General features: G+C 36.4%; 1 pseudogene; it reads left to right on the top strand.

The window, feature by feature from the left end:
* Positions 1 to 478: 478 nt before the first annotated feature.
* LOC116588470 lies at positions 479 to 634 on the top strand (annotated as a pseudogene).
* The last annotated feature ends 20,326 nt before the right edge of the window (positions 635 to 20,960 follow it).

Here is a 20,960-nt window from a genome sequence, read left to right on the forward strand (position 1 = left end):
CCAAGAAAATATACAAATGGCCAAAAAGCATCAAGAAGTTGTTCAACATCATCAGGGCAATACACATCAAAGTCACAATAAGATACCCTTTACCCACACTAGGATGACCACAGCCAAAAAGACAGACAATAATAAGTGTTGGCAAGGTAGCATAGAAATCAGAACATCCATACACCACTGGTAGGAATATAAAATGGCACAACCTCTTTGGAAAACAGTCTGGCAAATCCTCAAATGATTATTCATAGAGTTACCATATAATCTAGCAATTCCACTCTTAAGTAAAAATATATACCCACTTAAAAACTGTACAGGAATGCTCATAGCAGCATTATTCATAATAGCCAAAGGATGGAAACAACTTAACTGCCCTTCAACTGATGAATAATAATATGGTAAACCTGTATAAGAAAATCTTATTTGGTATAAAAAGGCCTTTCTCTGCCAACATAGTGTGTGAAATTGACTGTTCTTTGCCATGTCTTCTCAAAAGACTTTCAGAGTCAAATGATTTCTGGCCAAGAAACAAAAATAGAATCACCCCATTCCTCAATAGATTTAGATGAAAAGCTATAGTAAAATCAGTCACAACTCCAGAAAGAGGCATTGGATAAGAACCAAGCTGGGTCTATAAGGGCTCACACATGAAATGGCACACATATATACTGATGCTTCATGAAGGTCAAGTGCTTATATCCTATCACTCTATAAATATCACTACTATCTGAACAATTGATATGTTTTATTGGGGAAATGATTTTTCTATGTTACTATGTTTCTGCACCAGTAGGTTGGTTCATTAATAAATACGTGAGAACTTTGTTTGGAAAAAATTTGAAAATAATTTTTTTAAAAAGCAATGAAGTACTGATACATACTACAATGTGGATGACCTTGAAAACATTATGCTAAGAGAAAGAAACCAGTCACAAATTGGTTGATTGATTATCTGATTGTGATTTTGAAATGTCCAGAATAGGCAAATCCATAAAGAAAGAAGGTAAATTAGTAGTTGCCTAAAACTGGGGCAGTAGGACGGTAGCTGAGAGGAAGTAGGAAGTAAAGGAGAAGGGGATTTCCTTCTGGGGTGATGAAAATGTTCTAAAATTAATTGCAGCAATGGTTACGTACTCTGAATATGTAGAAGACGCTGCATTTTACACCGTAAGTGGTTGAATTTTATGTCAATAAAGCTACTACCAAAAAAAAAAAAAAATGTTAATCACTGCTGAAAATAACACATCACTTTTAGTAGTCCCCAAAAGGGACCTGGCATGTTAAGTCACACCAAATAAATAACACTGTCATTCCAGCACTAATATCACCAATGTGGTGAACAATCCTTCTGCTTCCAAAAGAAAACCAAAAGCTGACCTCTAAAACAACTAAAAACAGTCTTGAGGTTATTTTCTTGCTCTCCTAAATAAATATGAATTTTGGAAAAAGCTTTAGCTGGGTTACCTTTCTTCCAATGAAATCCAACAGGCAATTTAGACTTTAACCCAGAGAGTATTTGCAGTAGCAGAAATCCAGAAACGATGGTAATATAGCTGTCCTCCGTTTGTAAATGTGCCTTTAAACCAGTGTTATCCAGCTCAGATGCAGCATTTTAGGGTACAGACTAAGACCAGAAACAGGCACCTATTTATTAAACATATATTTAATAATGTAAATTTTTAAAACTAATTGCTATAAAGTTCCCTTAGCTTGTTTTCTGAGTTTCTTGCCTGCATGAGGAAGCATTCTGTTTAGTTTATGACTATTAAAAAGAGTTTTTTATTTGAAGTATTTAATATGTGGTTTGCTTTTCTTATTATATAGAGTAATGCTATATGAGTTTCCTTCATCCATGAAAAATCACAGTTTTATAATTTATGATAAAGTGAAGCAAAATTCAGCAAAACCAGAAAGAATTTGTTTATTCTTAAGAAATACTAAGTAAAGATATCAAAGTTATAATTTACTTTATACTGTATACAATTTATTATGATAGGCATCAACTCATAAAGGACTCCATTAAACACATACTGTTTTACCTTAAAACTGTGAGTTAATTTAAGTGATTAAAACAACCTAAAAGAAAAAATTAAAATTTTCACTATGAGTAATGTCAACCCTTATCAAATTACATTGAATTTACCCATCAACATAAAACTTGGACATGATATCTGTCTTCTAGTAACCTACAATTTACTTATCAATAATATTTCATGCGAGTCAGACTTTGAAACAGCTTAAAAAGTATTTGGTCAAAAAAAAAATCCAGTTCCTTATAATTTTGATATAAACAACTAAAACTCATTTTAAGTCATATTTTTGAGATGTGTAATAGCAGAGATCTGAAGCACAATGTGATAATTGAAAGAGTATTGTACAAATTCTTGTACAAAGTAACAAGTGTCTATAGAAATTTTAGTACTTGTTAAAAAGGAACTATAGTTTTTAGATGTCTGTGAATTTATTTAAATAATAATCTTTCTCCTTAAGAAATAATATAGCCTTTTTATTTTTATGCATTATGTACAATAAAAGAAAGAAGCACTGTGTGGTGATGTGGTTGAAAGGTTATTATTACTCCAATGATAGAAACAAAAGTATATTATCACTTGGATGATGTCAATGAAAGGGTATCATTACTTTTTCTGAGGAGAACATTCTGGTAAGTAAACACACAAGTGCAGTATTTATTACATTTTATTCTATGTGTGTCTCCAAGGAAATCAGAAAGAAATGCAATTAGTTTGTGATATTGGGGGAAAAAAATCTTTGGTTTCATTTGTTCAACAAAAAGATCTCTGAATCAATTACACTTTCATCAGATTTCCCTTCACATTATAACATTCTATTTTGCCAACCACCCTTTACTTTTCACACATATCTCAAGGTTAGCTTGCTACAGAGAAAGAAAATAGAAATCCCAATTCTGAAAAAAAAGTACTTAAAACTTTCAATGTTAACTCCATCCATGGTTATGTATATCAAACAGACTCCTGTATATCGCATCCTTATGTCTCCAAAAATAAGCATGTTTTCCTAAGAAATGTCATTATGATATCCAAATAAATTAATCTTCCCCAAATGTTAGATTATTATAAACTAAAATTAAGTAAATTTGCTATGTAAATTATTAACTTCTTAGAAACTACTGCTCATTGTACTCTGCATTAGTCCAAGTGAACTGTCAGGCCTAGAGACATTTAAATACCACTAATGATGCTATAGATACAACAGATCACACCTGAAGGAATATAGCTTAAAAGTAAAGAATCATTTTTTAAATATGAAAGTTAGCAGCTGAATCTTAATACATGTGCACATTAATGTTTTTCTCACCAAACTTTTTCTCTCCAAATCTAAGAAGTACCAATCAAAGAATAATAATTATTATTATCATAATAATAATTATATAGGAAACTACAAACTCCAAAGAATATGCATGTCTTATCTCTGTCATCAGTCTGGTATCTAGAATAAAATATAAAGTCTCTCCATAGACGAAGCTTTCATCATGAACATCAAGGAAGATCCAGCTGGGCATGCTGACTAATTGACATTTTCCAGTTGCCTATTGTTGCTCTCATTAAGTTGAGAAATGTCTATGTAAATAATGGTCAGAAAAAACACATACTTCAATTTGCAGTCTTTCAGATGCTATTCAATAAGCATATTGGTTGTTGGATCAATTCAGAATAATCACTTTTTTTTTTTAGTTCCTTTTTTGGAGATTTCTTCTTTTGAGCTTTTCCCCTCACCCATAACTGATCATTTAACTCTTCTCTTTTTCCTTCTTCACAGATCTGTCCTTGTTATTTTGATGTTTTTATCTTTTACAGAGTGTTGTTCTACTTGTTTTCAGTTCTCTAGGATAAAGATCATGACTGTTGCCTGTCCTGATTTTAGAATAAGTCTATCCTCAGGTTTCATCATAAGCTTTGAAAATGGACCATCATTCACCGCAATTATAACAAGAATGAACTCCCAACTTTCCCAACCACTTCTTTAGCTACTTATCAAATATGGGTGCATAACAGGTGCTACATATTTTTAAACAATTTTTTAAGGATTTTATTTATTTATTTGAGACAGAGACACACACAGAGAGAGAGAGAGAGAGAGAGAGAGCATAAGCAAGGGGAGAGGCAGAGGGAGAGGGAGAAGCAGACTCCCTGCTGAGCCAGGAGCCTGATGTGGGGCTCAATCCCAGGACACTGGGACCATGACCTTAGCCAAAGGCAGACACTTAACCAACTGAGCCACGTAGGCACCCCAATAGGTGCAAAATTCTTTAGGATTATAGGGCACTTACACAGTCAGCACTGCACAGGCCTTAGCTCATTTAATCCTTCCAACTACTCTATGAGGTATATACTACTACAATTCTTATTTTACATATAAGTAAACTGAGATATAGAGATGAAGTAAACATAACCTACTCGCAGAATCGCTCTAAGGCAGAACTGGGATTTAAAACTAAGTTCTCATCCAAATGTTTCTAAAACTACCATATTGCTACCATTTATCAGTCTTCCAAGCCCTCATGAAGCTAAAAAATCATACCTGTAGAATAAATATGGACTTGAAAGTAAATTATGATCTCTTTTATTATTTAGGGTTGTAAAGCAGCAAGGGAAGAAATTAATGTCTATTGAAAGTGATTTAAATTAGCATTGGACCAAAGGGCCTAACATAAACAATTCTGGAGTCAAATTAAAATGCAAATAAACAGCACTATTCTGGCTTCCCTTTGGCTATGATCATACATGCTTAAAATACACAATATCTATGCACTACTAAGTGTTGAACATTGTGGTGTGGGCACTAAATTAAATTTTCTCTCTCTCTTCAAGAGCTAAACAATTCAGAAATAGAAGAAGGTATCAAAGAGATGGATATCAAAATACCAGCATTGCTGTTCACAATGCTAGATTGGAGGATTCATTTTAAACATATAACTCCATGGGCTTCCTGATGCTCCCACCTAACTGCAGGTTTTGAGACGCCCCTCCAAAGGATAATTTAAATCTATGGGAATAGACAATCCTACCCAGACAGCTGGATGCAGGATACTTCAAACACTTAGCCTGTTGCAAAGATAGAGTCCACATGGGTGAGTGACTTTTAACAACCAGCAATATGGAGCAATGGTATTCCACACTTGCCACTTGCCATCAGATGGTTCTTTTTGCCAAAGGAAAGATAGAGTAAGAAGTGGAGAGAGTTACTCAAGATAATATATATATTTTTTTATATCCTTGAAATTCCTACAATGCATATCAGGTACAAAATGGCAAATTCAAATACATTTTCAGACCATATTCTTTTATAAAAATATGATATATATTACATAATACACATACTTCTATAAAACACATCCTGTGTCTGTGTGTATGTGTGTATATATATACACACACTTCAAGAAACATTTTAGAATAAATTATTTTTGCAGATTATACAAATAAATCTTTATTTAAGTGATTGCAACATAATGACATCTAAATGGTAGAAAACAATTGACTTGCCTGACTTCTATCTAGACATATGTGTTAGAAAGACTCATGCATTTTAAGTAGTGTGTGCCACAGCAGCATATAATATAATAGTATCAGGATAACCAATTTTTTAAAATAATTCTCTCTTATATGTATATGTTTAGTTATTTTGTTGGTAACAAAAACAGTATTTTGTTGTTGTTGTTGAGCACCAGGTGGCATAATGAAGAATAGTAAGTAGTATTTAAAAGATTTTCATTCTATATGAAGACTTTGGCAGCATTTAAAACCCACATGTTTGTACATTTTGTAAAACCTACGTTTAAAACATTTCAGCTCACATACCCTAATAAGAACGTGCTTCTACTATCACAATGGAAAAAACTAATAATTTCAATGTCATCTCATCAGGTTGTTACCCAGATTTCCCCAATTACACTTAAAAAATATTTCATCATTTTTTTAAACTCCAATATCCATTTAAAAATTCATATATTGCGAGAAAGATTCTTATGTCTCTGAAATCACTTTTATTTTTTATTTTTTTATAATTTTTTGATTTTTTCTTATTAATATATAATGTATTATTAGCCCCAGGGGTACAGATCTGTGAATTGCCAGGTTTACACACTTCACAGCACTCACCATAGCACATACCTTCCTCAGTATTCATAACCCCACCACCCTCTCCTTACCCCCTTTCCGCTGGCAACCTTTAGTTTCTTTTATGAGATTAAGAATCTCTCATGGGGGACGCCTGGGTGGCTCAGTTGGTTAAGCAGCTGCCTTCGGCTCGGGTCATGATCCCGGTTCCTGGGATCGAGTCCCACATCGGGTTCCTTGCTGAGCGGGGAGCCTGCTTCTCCCTCTGCCTCTGCCTGCCATTCTGTCTGCCTGTGCTCGCTCTCTCCCCCTCTCTCTCTCTCTCTGATAAATAAATAAAATCTTTAAAAAAAAAAAAAAAAGAATCTCTCATGGTTTCTCTCCCCCCTTCCTAGATCCAGTCTTGTTTCATTTACTCTTTTCCTACCCTCCAAACCCCCAACATTGCATATCAACTTCCTCATATCAGGGAGATCATATGATAATTGTCTTTCTCTGATTGACTTATTTCGCTAAGCATAATACCCTTTAGTTCCATCCACGTCGTTGCAAATGGCAAGATATGAAATCACTTTTAATCCAGAGAGTACTCTTTTAGGGAGCAATTTTTCTTTTTTCTTGACTTTGATTTTCTTACAAAGTCCAGACAGTTGGCTTTGAGAATGTCCCAAATTATGGATTTATCTGATTATTTCAAAATGATGCATTTAACTTGTTTCTCTAATTCCAATAATTGTAAACTACAAGTTAAGTATGTGCTTTATTCAGAAGAAATATTTTTGTCAAGACTACTGTATTGGGAACTGCCCTATGACCCAGCAATTGCACTACTGGGTATTTACCCTAAAGATAGAAACGTAGTGATCCAAAAGGGCACGTGCACCCGAATGTTTATAGCAGCAATGTCCACAATAGCCAAACTATGAAAAGAACCTAGATGTCCATCAACAGATGAATGGATAAAGAAGATGTGGTATATATACACAATGGAATACTATGCAGCCATCAAAAGAAATGAAATCTTGCCATTTGCGACAACATGGATGGAACTAGAGCGTATCATGCTTAGCGAAATAAGTCAAGCAGAGAAAGACAACTATCATATGATCTCCCTGATATGAGGAAGTTGTGATGCAACATGGGGGCTTAAGTGGGTAGGAGAAGAATCAATGAAACAAGATGGGATTGGGAGGGAGACAAACCATAAGTGACTCTTAATCTTACAAAACAAACTGAGGGTTGCTGGGGGGAGGGGGGTTGGGAGAAGGGGGGTTGGGGTTATGGACATTGGGGAGGGTATGTGCTTTGGTGAGTGCTGTGAAGTGTGTAAACCTGGTGATTCACAGACCTGTACCCCTGGGGATAAAAATACATGTTTATTAAAAAATTTAAAAAAAAAAGACTACTGTATTGGTAATGATTTATATACTTTACATTGCATAGCAGAAGAAATCGAAACTGTCAAGTGGTCCTATAATTAGCAAATGCTAAGACTGCCTACTTGGATGGAATAGTGACAGCCAGATCTTTCTATAATAAAGGTACATTTTCCCCTTCATAGTTAGTAAGAAACCTATGGAGTGATACTTCATCACTGAGAAACTGTCGTCCTCCCCAACTATCTATGGGCCACAGGTTTTCGCTTCCCTTGATCTTTCTGCTTAAATCAGATATCATATTGGTGCTTTTTAAATCTACCTTTTTCCCCCTACATTAGTTTCTCTCTCTGTGTCTTTTCTTTCTTTTTTGGAATATATCTATTGACTCATGGAAATTTTTTATTCAAATATTTTATAAGCATTTATGATCATTGCTATTTGTTCTCTATTTTTAATGTTCAATTTTTTTTCAAATTAGATCAGTGGGAGAGACTTCAATGTGATTCCCATCTTTTGATATGAGCTCATTAGTTTCTGAACAACTTCTTACTTTATTGTACCATACAATAATCAGGACTTGATTGTGTTTTCCTGCTCACAATCTATAATCAGACATTTCTCCAAGGGCCTTTTGTTCCTTCCAGAAGTCAGTGGTTTTCAGAAACCAAGGTCTAGGCTCTAAGCATCTCCTCGTGGGATGTCACTACTTCCATGGCACTACTTTATTATTAAAGGAGAAATGCACAAATAAAGGAACTTACTACCCACCTCAAAATATTAGAAAAAGATTTTAAAATGTATTATGAGAGAATACAAGTATTTTAAGGAACTACATGAGTGTAGAGATGAAGATTTTCTTAAGCAAGACCAAGAGCTATAAAATTTAAAAATTCTTACAGCCAGGAACACCAAAAGCAAAACCAATAGTGAGACAATATGACTGGAAGAGATATTTGTAATTCAAATGGTAAAAAATAATATGTGTAATAGCCAAACACACTTATTCTGAAAAGAATAAGGCAAACAACCAATGGAAATATGCATGAAGGTTTAAATGGAAGTTAAAAGGTGAGCAAATCCAGACAAGCAGCAGACATGAAAAATGCCCAAATTTGGGCACCTGGGTGGCTCAGTGGGTTAAGCTGCTGCCTTCAGCTTGGGTCATGATCTCGGGGTCCTGGGATCAAGTCCCGCATTGGACTCTCTGCTCAGCAGGGAGCCTGCTTTCCCCCCGACCCCCCGCCTGCCTCTGTCTACTGTGATCTCTCTCTGTCAAATAAATAAATAAAATATTTTTTTTAAATGCCCAAATTTCATAGTCATCATAGAAATTCAAATGTCCAGGCACATTTTACTTTTCTGACTGGCAAACATTTTTAAATGGACATCTTCCTGACTCATGTGAATAAGGGATAAAGGATGCTCAACCACCTAGTAGAAAAGTGAATTTATCATATCCTTTTCAGAAATCAATTCAGCAATATCTATCAAAATAAAAATTATCTACTGTCTTCAAGACAAATTTTGAACTCCTGAGCTCCAAGTTATAGAAAGAAAGCCACAACTTCTCAGAATATACATACACGGATATGAATATGGTTGTGGCTTCACTGGCTATTGTGGAGGAAAAAAATAAACCTATTGTGGAGAAAAAAATAAATTGAAAACTCATCAATAGAGGAATGCATACCAAAGAATGGCATACAGTCATTAAAAATAATGAATTAGGACCAGGAGAAGAGTTTCTGTAAGGTAATGCTGAGTGAAATAATTGAGATGCTAAAATGGATGTAGATTCAGGTTCTAACTTAACAAAACCAAAAAGGCCAAATAATCCCTCCATATATTGCTTATAGATACACAAATTAACATAACAGGGCTTTAAAGGCACTCTTAAGAAAAGAAAAAGACAAGCCACAGGATGCCTATGCTTTCTTCTAGGAGTCTCTTTAATCCACTTTGATCTACTTTGAGTTTATTTTTGTGTATGGTATAAGAAAGATGTCCAGTTTTATTATTTGGCATAGAGGTACCCCGTTTTCCCAACACCCTTTGTTGAAGAGACAGTCTTTCTCATTGTGTATTCTTGCCTCTTTTGCCATAGACTGACCGTAAACAGGTGGGTTTATTTCTGGATCCTATTCTGTTCTTTTGATGTGTCTGTGTGTATTTTTGTTCCAGTACCATGCCGTTTTCATTACTGCAGCTTTGTAGTATATCTCGACATCTGAAACTGCAATACCTTCAACTTTGTTCCTCTTTTTAAAGTTTGTTTTGGGTACTCAAGGTCTTTTGTGCTTTACAAATTTTAGGATTCTTTGTTCTAGTTTTGTGAAAAATGTTGGTATTTTGATGGAAATTGCATTAAATCTGTAGATTGCTTTGGTTAATACGAACATTTTAACAATGTTGGCACTTTTGGTCCATTAGTACAGAATTTCTTTCCATTTTGGGGGTCATCTTAAATTTCTTTCATGAGTATTTTACAGTTTGGGGACTAAAGGTCATTCACCTCCTTGGTTAAGTTTATTCCGAAACATTTTCTTCTTCTAGATGCAATTTTAAATAGGATTGCTTTCTTAGTTTCTCTTTCTGCTATTTCATTATTGGTGTATATAAATACAACAGATTTATTAATATTAATTTTGTATCCTGCAACTCTACTGAATTGAATTATAGTTCTAGTAGTTTTTTGGTGGAATATTTAGAGTTTTCTATTTATACTATCAAATAGTAAAAGTTTTACTTCTTCTTTACCAATTTGGATGCCTTTTATTTCTTTTTCTGGTCTGACTGCTGTGGTGAGGGCATCCCATATAATACTGAATAAAATGGTGAGAGTGAATATCCTTATCATTTTCTTGATTTTGAAAATTTTTGGTTTTTCACCACTGAGTCTGATGTTAGTTGAGTTTCACATATATGGCCTTTATCATATTGAGGTATGTTCCCTCTAAACCTACCTTGCTGAGAGTTGTTACCATGAATGGATGTTGTACTTTGTCAAATGCTTTTTCTGCATCAACTGAGATGATCATATCATTTTTATCATGTCTCTTGTTAAGGTGATGTATCACACTAATTGATTTGCAAATATTGAATTACCTTGCATCCACGGAATAAATCCCACTTGATCATGATGAATGATTTTTTTTTTATGTATTGTTGGATTCTGTTTGCCAATATTTTGTTAGGGATATCTGCATCTGTGTTCATCAAAGATGTTGGCCTGTACTTACTATTTTCTGTACTGTTTTTTATCTGGTTCTGGTATCAGGATAATGCTGGTCTTGTCTAAAGAATTTGGAAGCTTGTGGCGCCTGGGTGGCTCAGTGGGTTAAAGCCTCTGCCTTCAGCTCGGGTTGTGATCCCAGGGTCCTGGGATTGAGCCCCGCATCCGGCTCTCTGCTCAGCGGAGAGCCTCCTTCCCTTCCTCTCTCTGCCTGCCTCTCTGCCCACTTGTGATCTCTGTCTGTCAAATAAATAAATTAAAAATCTTAAAAAAAAAAAAAAAAGAATTTGGAAGGTCTCCTTCCTCTTCTATTTTTTTTTTTTAATTGAGAAGAATAGGTATTAACTCTTCCTCAGTAGAATTTCACTTGCGAAGTCCCCTAGTCCTGGACTTTTATTTATTGGGAGTTTTTCTCATTAATGATTCAATGGAACTGCTAGTAATCAGTCTGTTCAAATTTCCTATTTCTTCTTACTTTGGTTTTGGCAAGTTATATGTTTCTAAGAATTTATCTTTCTTTTAGTTTGTCCAATTTGTTGGCATACAGTTTTTCATAATCTCTTTAATCCTTTGTATTTTTGTCATGTCAATTGTCATTTCTCCTCCTACATTTCTTTTTTTTTTTTAAGATTTTATTGATTTGAGGGGCGCCTGTGCAGCTCAGTCAGTTGAACATCTGCCTTTGGCTCAGGTCATGACCCCAGGGTCCTGCGATCGAGACCCACATCATGTTCCCTCTACAGGGAACATGCTCAGCAGGAAGCCTGCTTCTCCCTCTACCTCTGTCTGCTACTCCCCCTGCTTATGCTCCTTCTCTGTCTGTCAAATGAATAAATAAAATCTTTTTAAAAATTTTTTAAAAAGATTTTATTTATTTGAGAGAGAGAGGGAGAGAGTACAAACAAGGGGAAGGGGCAGAGGGAGAAGCAGACTCCCCGCTGAGCAGGAAGCCCAATGTGGGGCTCAATCCCAAGACCCTGAGATCATAACCTGAGCCAAAGGCAGGCACTTAACTAACTGAGTCACCCAGGATCCCCTCTCCTCCTACATTTCTGATTTCTTTGAGTCCTCTATTTTTTGATGGGGCTAACTGAAGGTTTATCCATTTTATTTATCTCAGCAAAAAAACTAGTTCCTGATTTCATTGATCTGTTCTATTATTCTTTTAGTCCCTATCCCATTTCTTCCTGTTGTTTGAGAATTTTCTTGCTTCTTGCATTACTATCATCTTCCCTCTTAGAGCAGAATTTGCAGTATCCCAAAGATTTTGCACCACTGGGTTTTCATTTTCATTTTTCTCCGTATATTTTATTTCTTCTTTGATTTCTTAGTTGACTCATTCATTGTTTAGCAGCATGCTACTTAGCTTCCATGTGTTCATGCTCTATCCAGGTTTTTCCTTGTGACTGATTTCTAGTTTCATTCTATTGTGGTCAGAGAAGACATATGATATGATTTCTGTGTTTTTTAATTTATTGAGATTTATTTTGTGACCTAACATGTGATCTATTCTGGAGAATGTTTCATGTGCACTTGAAAAGAATGTGTATTCTACCCAATGTGTTTTTGGATGGAAAGTTCTGAATATATCTGTTAGCTCAGTCTAATCCAATGTGTCACTTAAAGCCACTGTTTCAGGGAACCTAGGTGGCTCGGTTGGTTGGGCATCCAGCTCTTGGTTTTGGCTCAGGTCGTGATCTGGGGATCATGAAATTGGGCCCCACATTGGGCTACACACTCATCCCAGAGTCTGCTTGTCCCCTTCTCTCCACTCCTCCCTTCGCATGCACTCTCTATCTCTCTCATTCTCTCTCAAATAAATGAATAAATGAAATCTTTGAGAATAAAAAAATAAAGCCACTGTTTCCTTGATTTTCTTTCTGGATGATTTATCCATTTTTGTAAGTATGCTGTTGAAGTCCCCTACTGTCATTGTATTACCGTCAATTTTTCCCTTTATGTCTGTTAAGATTTGATTTATGTATTTAGATGATCCCATGTTGAATGCATATTTACACTTATCATATCCTCCTGTTGGATTATTCCCTTTATCATTATGTAGTGCTTTTTGTCTCTTGCTATAGGCTTTGTTATAATGTCTCTTTTGTTCAGTATAAATATTGCTACCACAAATTTCCTTTTGCTTTCATTTGCATGAATTTTCCCACCCTTTCTCTTTCAATTTGCATGTGTCTTTAGGCCTGAAATAAATCTCTTGTAGAGAAAACACAAATGCATCTAGCTTTTTTATCCATTTAGTCACCCTATGTCCTTTGATTGGAATATTTAAACCATTTACGTTCAAAGTAATTACTGACAGACATGTACTTATTGCTGTTTTGTTACTTGTTTTATGGTTTTTACAGTTCTCCATCCCTTCTTCTCTTGCTCTCTTCACTTGTGGTTTGCTGACTTTCTTCAGTGATATACTTGGATACTTTTCTCTCTTTTTTTTTTCTTTTTTGCATATCTACTACTAGTTTTTCATTTGTCAGTTACCATTAGGCTTGGATATAATAGCTTATGCGTCTGGCAGTCTATATTAAATTTGTAGCTGCTTATGTTTGGACCCATTCTAAAAGCACTAAAATTTTTCTCCACCCATCCAAATTCTCTGCATATATCATGCTTCACATTCATTGTGAATTCCTTGACTGATATTTATGAATATAACTGGCTTCACTGCTTTTGTGCTTTAACCTCTGTACTGGTTTTATAAGTGATTTATCTAGTACTTTTATTATGTTTGTATTTGCCTGTGAATTAATTTCCTTTCTTAATTTTCTTAAGCCTGAAAATTTCTTTCCCCTCAAAGAATTCCCTTTAATGTTTCCTATAAGACTGTTTTAATGGTTTTAAATTTTGTTTGTCTGGGAAACTCTATCTTTCCTTCCATTTTGAATGATAGCCTTGCTGGGTAGAGTATTCTTGGTTGTAAGCTTTTTCCTTTTGCCACTTTGAATATATTATACCACTTTGTTCTGACCAACAAAGTTTCTGCTGAAAAATCAGCTGATAGCCCTGTAGGATTTCCCCTACATGTAACTATTTTCTCTTGCTGCTTTTAAAATTCTCTATCACTACATTTTGCCATTTTGATTATTATTTGTCTTAGCATAGACCACCTTAGGATGATTTTGTTGGGGACTCTCTCTGCCTCCTGGATCTGGATGTCTGTTTCTGTCCCCAGATTAGGGAAGTTTTCAGCTAAAATTTCTTCAAATTAAATTTTCTGTCCCTTTTTCTTTCTCTTCTCCTTCTGGAATCCCTATAATGCAAATTTTATTACTCTTGTTGAGTTGCTGAGTTCCCTTAACCTATTCTCATTTTTTATTATTCTTTTCTGGTTTTTAATTGTTTGTTTGTTTTTGTCATTGGTTGCTTTCCAATACTCGTCTTCTAGCTTGCTGACCAGTTCTTCTGCCTCCTCCAGTCTACTACTGATTCCTTTTAATGCATTTTTAATTTCAGTTATTGAGTTCTTCATCTCAATTTGTTCTTTTTTATATTTTATGTCTCTTTGTTGAAGGTCTCACTGGGATGCTCCACTCTTTTCTCAGGCACAGTGAATGTCTTTATGACTGCCACTTCAAATTCTTTCATTTGAGACACATTTCTCTGTGTCCTCATTTTGTCTAACCCTCTGTGATTGTTCCTATGTATTAGGAAAACAGTTACATCTTCTGATCTTGAAAGTAGTAGCCTTTTGAAGAAGAGGTCCTGTGGTGTCCTTTGGTGTAATGTCCCCTGTTCACCAGAACCAAGTGCTTAAGGGGTATCTCTTATGTCAGTTGTGTGTGCCCTACTGTTATGGCTGAGCCTTGTTTGCCTTCAGTCCATGGAACAGCAATTGGCCCACTTTGCCTTTTTGCGGGGTTTGGTCCCTGTGCTGTTAAGGGACCATTTTGGGGCCACCAAGGGATTTTAGTTGGATGGTATCAACAATCAGATCAAATGCCTCCCTTCAGCCCATTTGCCCGGGCTATGGTCATACTGAACCACAAAGCACTCACTCTCTGTAGTCCCCTGAAAGGCTTTTGTTGGTGGGTGGAGCCAAGAGTCATGCCAGATGCCTGCCAGGGCTGCAGACACACTGATTGGCTGGGGACTCTCTGCACTGGGAGTTATAATGTTCAGCTGCTGTAACTGTGAGTGTACCAATGAGTGCGGTTATCTTCCCCTCTCCCCAGGGCAAGAGTCACTTTGGAGTAGCACAGTCTCTACCAGGACTGCTTGCAAGATGAAAGGCTTTGGGGGGTCTCCTACCAAGCATTATCAAGTTAGGTGGAGAGTGTTTGTAATGTTTCCTTCAGGTTCAACTATCTGGGCTGGGAGTGGGGTAAGTAGGGGAGAGAAAAAGGCCCCTGTTAGCTCTTTCATTCTTGAAGAATTTCCTAAAGATTCCAGCTCCTCCACCATACATTCTAAGATTAGCAAATAAGTTTCCTTCAAGTATACCCCAGATGCTTTTCAAACTGTGGCCTCTGTGCTGTGTCTTGGTGGTGGCTTTTTTGTTTGTTTTGTTTTGTTTGTTTTTATTACACTGTCTCTTTAGGGCAAGGACTCCATTTCCTATCACCCTCTGGCTCTCTCAGAGCTAATCCCACTGATTTTTTAAGTACCTGGTTTTAAGCCAGTTATAAAATTTTTTAATATATTATATATACTTTATATTTATCTATATTAATTTTTGATATTTGCTATTTCACATATATTAATATTTTTTATCTTAAGCTGTATGGGTTTCAAAGCCAAATTTTATGGGAACTCATCTTCCCAGTACAGGTCCCCCATATGTCTGCTCCTCTCTCTTCTCCATGCCTATGGGGCCCTCCCATTTGTGGTTAGTCTTTCCTGCAGTTTGGTTCCTGATCACATCTCCATCCCTCCTATCTTTTTATATGTGTCCTCCTCTCCTATATTAATGGTGGCAAGTCTCCTCTGCCAGTCTTCTCATTGTTTTTTGAGCTCCATGCTCTGATGTAGCTGTTGTATGTAGGCATGTCCATGGGATAAGGTGACCTTAGGATCCTCCTACTCTACCATCTTTCTAGAAGTTAACAACAAATTATTTTAAAGATGAGCAAAAGATGTATATGGATACTCATAAAAAAGATATGCAAACATCCAATAAGCACATGAAAAAAGTTCAATATATGTAGCCTTTAGGAAAATACATATTAAAATACAATGCAGGGGCACCTGGGTGGCTCAGTCAGTTAAGTATCAAACTTTGGCTCAGATCATGATCTCACGGTCTTGGGACTGAGCCCCACCTCCTCAGGCCTCCTGCTCAATGGAGAGTCTGCTTCTCCCTCTCTATCTCGAGCTGCCCCTCACCTCAACTCATGCCCTCTCTCTCAACTAAATAAATAAAATATTTTTAAATAAATAAATAAAATAAAATACAATGTGAGGGGCACCTGGGTAGCCCAGTTGGTTAAGCAACTGACTCTTAATTTGGGCTCAGGTCATAATCTCAGGATTTTGAGACCAAGTCCTACATCAGGCTTGCTCTAGATAGGGAGCTGCTTAAGATTCTCTCTTCCTCTCCCTCTGTCCCCCCCAATTAAATAAAATGGATAAAATAAAACGTGATACCACTGCACATCCACTAGAGTATTTAAAACAACTGACAATATCAAGAATTGGTAAGCATATGGAGATACATTGCTGGTAGAGAAATACAATGGTATAATACTTTGAAAAAATGGTAGTTTGGTAGTTTCTCAAAAAGTTGAACACATACTTACTGTATAACCCAGAAATTCCAGTCCTGGGTGTCTACCCAAGAAAAAAGAAAATATACATTTACAAAAATACTTGTGTGTAAATAAGCATTATTTGTAAACACTTATTTAGAATAATTCATAATGGGAAAAAAAAACAATCCAAATAGTTATCAACTGGTCAATGGATAAGGAAAATATGGTATATTCATTACTCAGCAATTAAAGGAACAAAATATTAATACATGAAGCAATATGGATGAACTTCAAAAACACTGTATGAAGAAAATAGAAACAAAAGAATACACAGTGCATTTTTAAGTTAAAATTTAAATAAATTTCTAGAATAGGCAAAATTATACAGAGAACAAGATCAGTGATTGGGGCTAGGGTAGGAGCAGGAGGTAACTACAAAGGGATACAAGAGTATTTTTTTTTTTAAGTGAAATGTTATAAAACCAGATTGTAGTGATGGTTGCATAATGACATAAATTTACCAAGCTTCATTGAATTATATACTTTATTTATTTTTTAAATGATTTTATTTATTTATTTGAGAAAGAGAGGAGGAGTACACAGAAGGAGAGGGAGGGAGAAACAAACTCCCTGCTGAGCAGAGAACCTGATGAGGGACTCAGTCCCAGGACCCTGAGATCATGACCTGAGCCAAAGGCAGATGTTTAACCAACTGAGCCACCCAGGTGTCCAAATTATACAGTTTAAATGGTGAATTTTGTGGTATGTAAATTATACTCCAATGAAGCTGTTAACATATGAGGGGATATGTATATCACTGGGAAGGGGAGATGGTGTTTGGTGGTGCTGGTGAATAGAGGGGAAGAAGGGTTGAGACAGTAACTGAAAAAGAACTTGGAGAACTTGATCAAATGCCTATCTTCAAAAAAAAATTATAATTCCAATTCCTCAAATTCAGTTGACTGTCGAACAGTACAGGTGTAAACTGCACAGGTCTGCTTACTACAAAATTTTTGCTACAAATACAGTACTATATGTTGGGTTGGCAGCTTCAGGAATGCAGGAGGAACAATAGAAATAACTGCCCAGGCCGCCATCTGCCAGCCCCCTCTCCCCCCTTCCATAAACCTTGACTCTCCTGACAAAAGGATGTATGCCCAGGTCACGTCTCCATAGGTAACCCGATACCTATGCAGGAAACAGGAGTATCAGGAGACCCCACCCCATACCCTCCGATCACCAAATACCTTACCATATATGGATGTGAGCCCATGCCCCTCCTTGGCCCGATAAAAGACCCCCGCCGACTCCCTCCCAGTGCAACTTCCCCGACTCCTTTCTGGAGTCCTGGAACCTCACCTGAGGGTGCCGACCTCCTCCCAGTGCGACTTTCCTGGCTCCCCTTCTCCTGAGCCCCAAAACTTCACCGGACAGTGCCTTTAATAAATCTTGCCTTACACCTACCTCGCCTGGTGGTGTGTTTACCTCTCCTGCAAAACTTTACACAATAAATGTATTTTCTCTTATGATTTTTTAGTAACATTTTCTTTTCTCTAGCTTACCTTATTGTAAGAATACAGTATATAATAATTATGTTATTGGTAAGGCTTCTAGTCAACAGTAAACTATTAGTAAAGACTTCAGGGAATCAAGTTATATGTGGATTCTTGAGTGAGTCCCTAACACAGCATTGTTCAATGGTCAATTATATTTATTTGAGTATATCAGATATGATACACAATAAAAATGTTGTTGCTTTCAACTTTCAAGAAAAAAGCATGTGACAAACAGACATTTTAATCAGAAATATATCATTCAGACTAAAAATGTTAATAATCTTTAAAATTCTGTAACTAAAATATTTTGACACTGGCCTGGTAGTAACTCTGTTATATAACCATAACTATAATTCCTCAGGACATAGCATTAAATAAAAGGAAATACCTCCCTCTTTAACGGGGAAAAAAAAAGAGAGATGCTCCAAGGTTGGTCCTCAGAGAGTATCCCTTGATGAGCAAGAATCACTGTATCACACCAACCATACTCACTTTGTTCTGAGACTCATACTGGTCTTTGGTTTTCTTACAGCTTACTGCTACTACCACCATGCTAATCAAGGAGGATTCTTCCTTTTATCAAGTTGGATAAATAAACTGTTCTTTGGTTCCCCATAGCATAGTTGAGACACAGTTGGAAAGATTATTAACAGCTGCTTGAAGGCAGAGACCATATTCTTATTCATATGTGTATCTCTAGAATTGATGACAGTGATTTGCAAGTATATTGTCCAGGAAGTGTAAATTAACTTATCTGAACAAAAAAGAAAATACAAGGAGTACCTTTGGTTCAGCTAAATACATCTCCCCTCCACCCCTAGAGAGTAAAGACTTACTTCTCATCCTAGTGGGACCCTAACACAATGATATTTTCCTAAGTCTCTTTGTAGTCCCTCTCCACGTAGTCCTTGCAAACTACCATAGGTTCTTCTTGATGTAGAGATACTTTAAAAAAATTTTTTTTAAGATTCTATTTATTTATTTGTCAGAGAGAGAGCACAGGTAGGAGGAGCAGCAGGTAGAGGGTAGAAGTAGGCTCCTCACTTAGCAAGGAGCCCGTTGCAGGACTTGATCCCAGGACACTGGGTTCATGACCTGAGCTGAAGGCAGACACTTAAATGAGTGAGCCACCCAGACATCCCTGTAGAGACACTTTGAAGATCAAAAGAGGGAAACAGAGTCCCTGATACAGTCTGTTCAGGGTCTGCCTTTGAAGTTGCAGTTTCTTGCAAAAAGAATCACTTTTTCTCCAGTTAATTCACACTAGGAATCTCTTTCATCATTAATTGATTCTCTACTTACCTAAAGCATTATTGTGAGGACCCAGTGTCCTAAACTCATCTCAATAAAATTCTAACCTCAATATTCATATGAGATAGATACAATTGGTAGCTTATAGATATGGCATTCAGAGGAGTTTGTTTCTTTGCATCATGTTTTAAATTTTCATTACCACCTTTCCCTACTTATCCTACATCAGCATTCTGCACTACCTATCCAACAAGCAAACTATGCTAACATGCTCACTTGTTCATTCTTGCCTTCCCTATCCATGTTAACACTGAGTCCTTATCTTGACTTTTTAAAGTACTATCTTTATTTCCTGAGAATTAAAAAAGGAAAGGGAAACTAGAGGAATAAAATATTAATTACTCGGTATTGACTGTGTATCTTTGTTGCTCTCCTCGCCTCAGTAACTCCTTCTCTCCTTTGCAATACATCCACGAGAATAAAGCAAAGCTTTTTGGAGCTCACATCACTTTTCAAAACCTTAAATTTTTTCTAAAACCAAATATAGCAAAAGTAGAATTACATAGACAATATCAAAATGGTTCTGTGGAACAGCCAAGCCCCTGAGCTGTGCCACATTAAAAGTAAGCCAACAAATAAAGAGGTAAATTCTTCAATAGCTTCTCATGGGTCATGATACAAAATTTAAACTTTGCTGGACTCCTTGCTATGCAGACCTTAGGCAGCTGCTACGCAGCTACCACGTGAACATTTTCTAAGTTACGTGTTCCAGACATAACAATGAGGTCCAAGATGGGTAATTTGAGGAGGACTTAATAAAGGACTTTTTAATAAGTAGACAGGCTCGTAAAGAATCATAAGGCTTCTACAAGGTATGGAGCATTGCCAGCCCTAGGTCTGAAGGGGTAAAGAGAGGGAACAGTTACAAGAACCCAGACAGGGTGGCTCTATGAGAAAGGCCATTTGATAGGAGTTAAGGATGTAGAAAATCTGTGGTGACCTGGTTTCTTGGAAGAGGAAGTCGAGGAAGACACATCCTAACCACTCTTTCCTCTCACTCTCCTCTCCTGTGGTTGCAAATGTCCCAGTTGAGCCAAACACAGGGGCTCTCAAGCATGAAATCCACAAAGGTCAGCATCCTGGGCATCAAAGAGTATAGAGGAGTGGAGAGTGAATCTGGAAGCCAACCGGTGAAAGTGCGCCAGCACGTCATAGGTTGCTAATAGTTGTTATAGAAAAAGAGAGAAAAGGTGCAATAACAAAATAACTGCTGGTTGAGATAAAGCCAATCAGATATATAGAGAGAGACTGAGACAGAGAGAGAGATAAATACCCCTTTTATGTAGTCCCAAGGTATGCAGAAGGATGTAGTACACAGTCTTTTCAGAACTTCATTCTTAATGGAACTCTTTCAAAAAACACACTTAGAATTGGTGTTTCATAGAAATCACCAGGCAAAGATTCACTGAACATGCATTGGCTGGTTTACCTGACTCTCTCCAGCTATGCTGTAAACTCCAGAGCAGGAATTCTGCCTTGCATCTTTTTGTCCACGTTGCCTGAGATAAAAATATTTACTGAATGAGTAAGTGAAAGAACAAATTAATTAAAATTATTCATTTTCATTTTCAGTACTATCTAGCTCTATTTCTCTATTCCCAATACATATCCTATACTTTTTCCATCTGGTAGCTTTGTAGTTCTCTATCATGAACAGAATTTCTCAAGTTTGGCCCTATTGACAC

The sequence above is a fragment of the Mustela erminea genome, chromosome 4, assembly GCF_009829155.1.
Source record: "Mustela erminea isolate mMusErm1 chromosome 4, mMusErm1.Pri, whole genome shotgun sequence".
Taxonomy (NCBI): domain Eukaryota; kingdom Metazoa; phylum Chordata; class Mammalia; order Carnivora; family Mustelidae; genus Mustela; species Mustela erminea.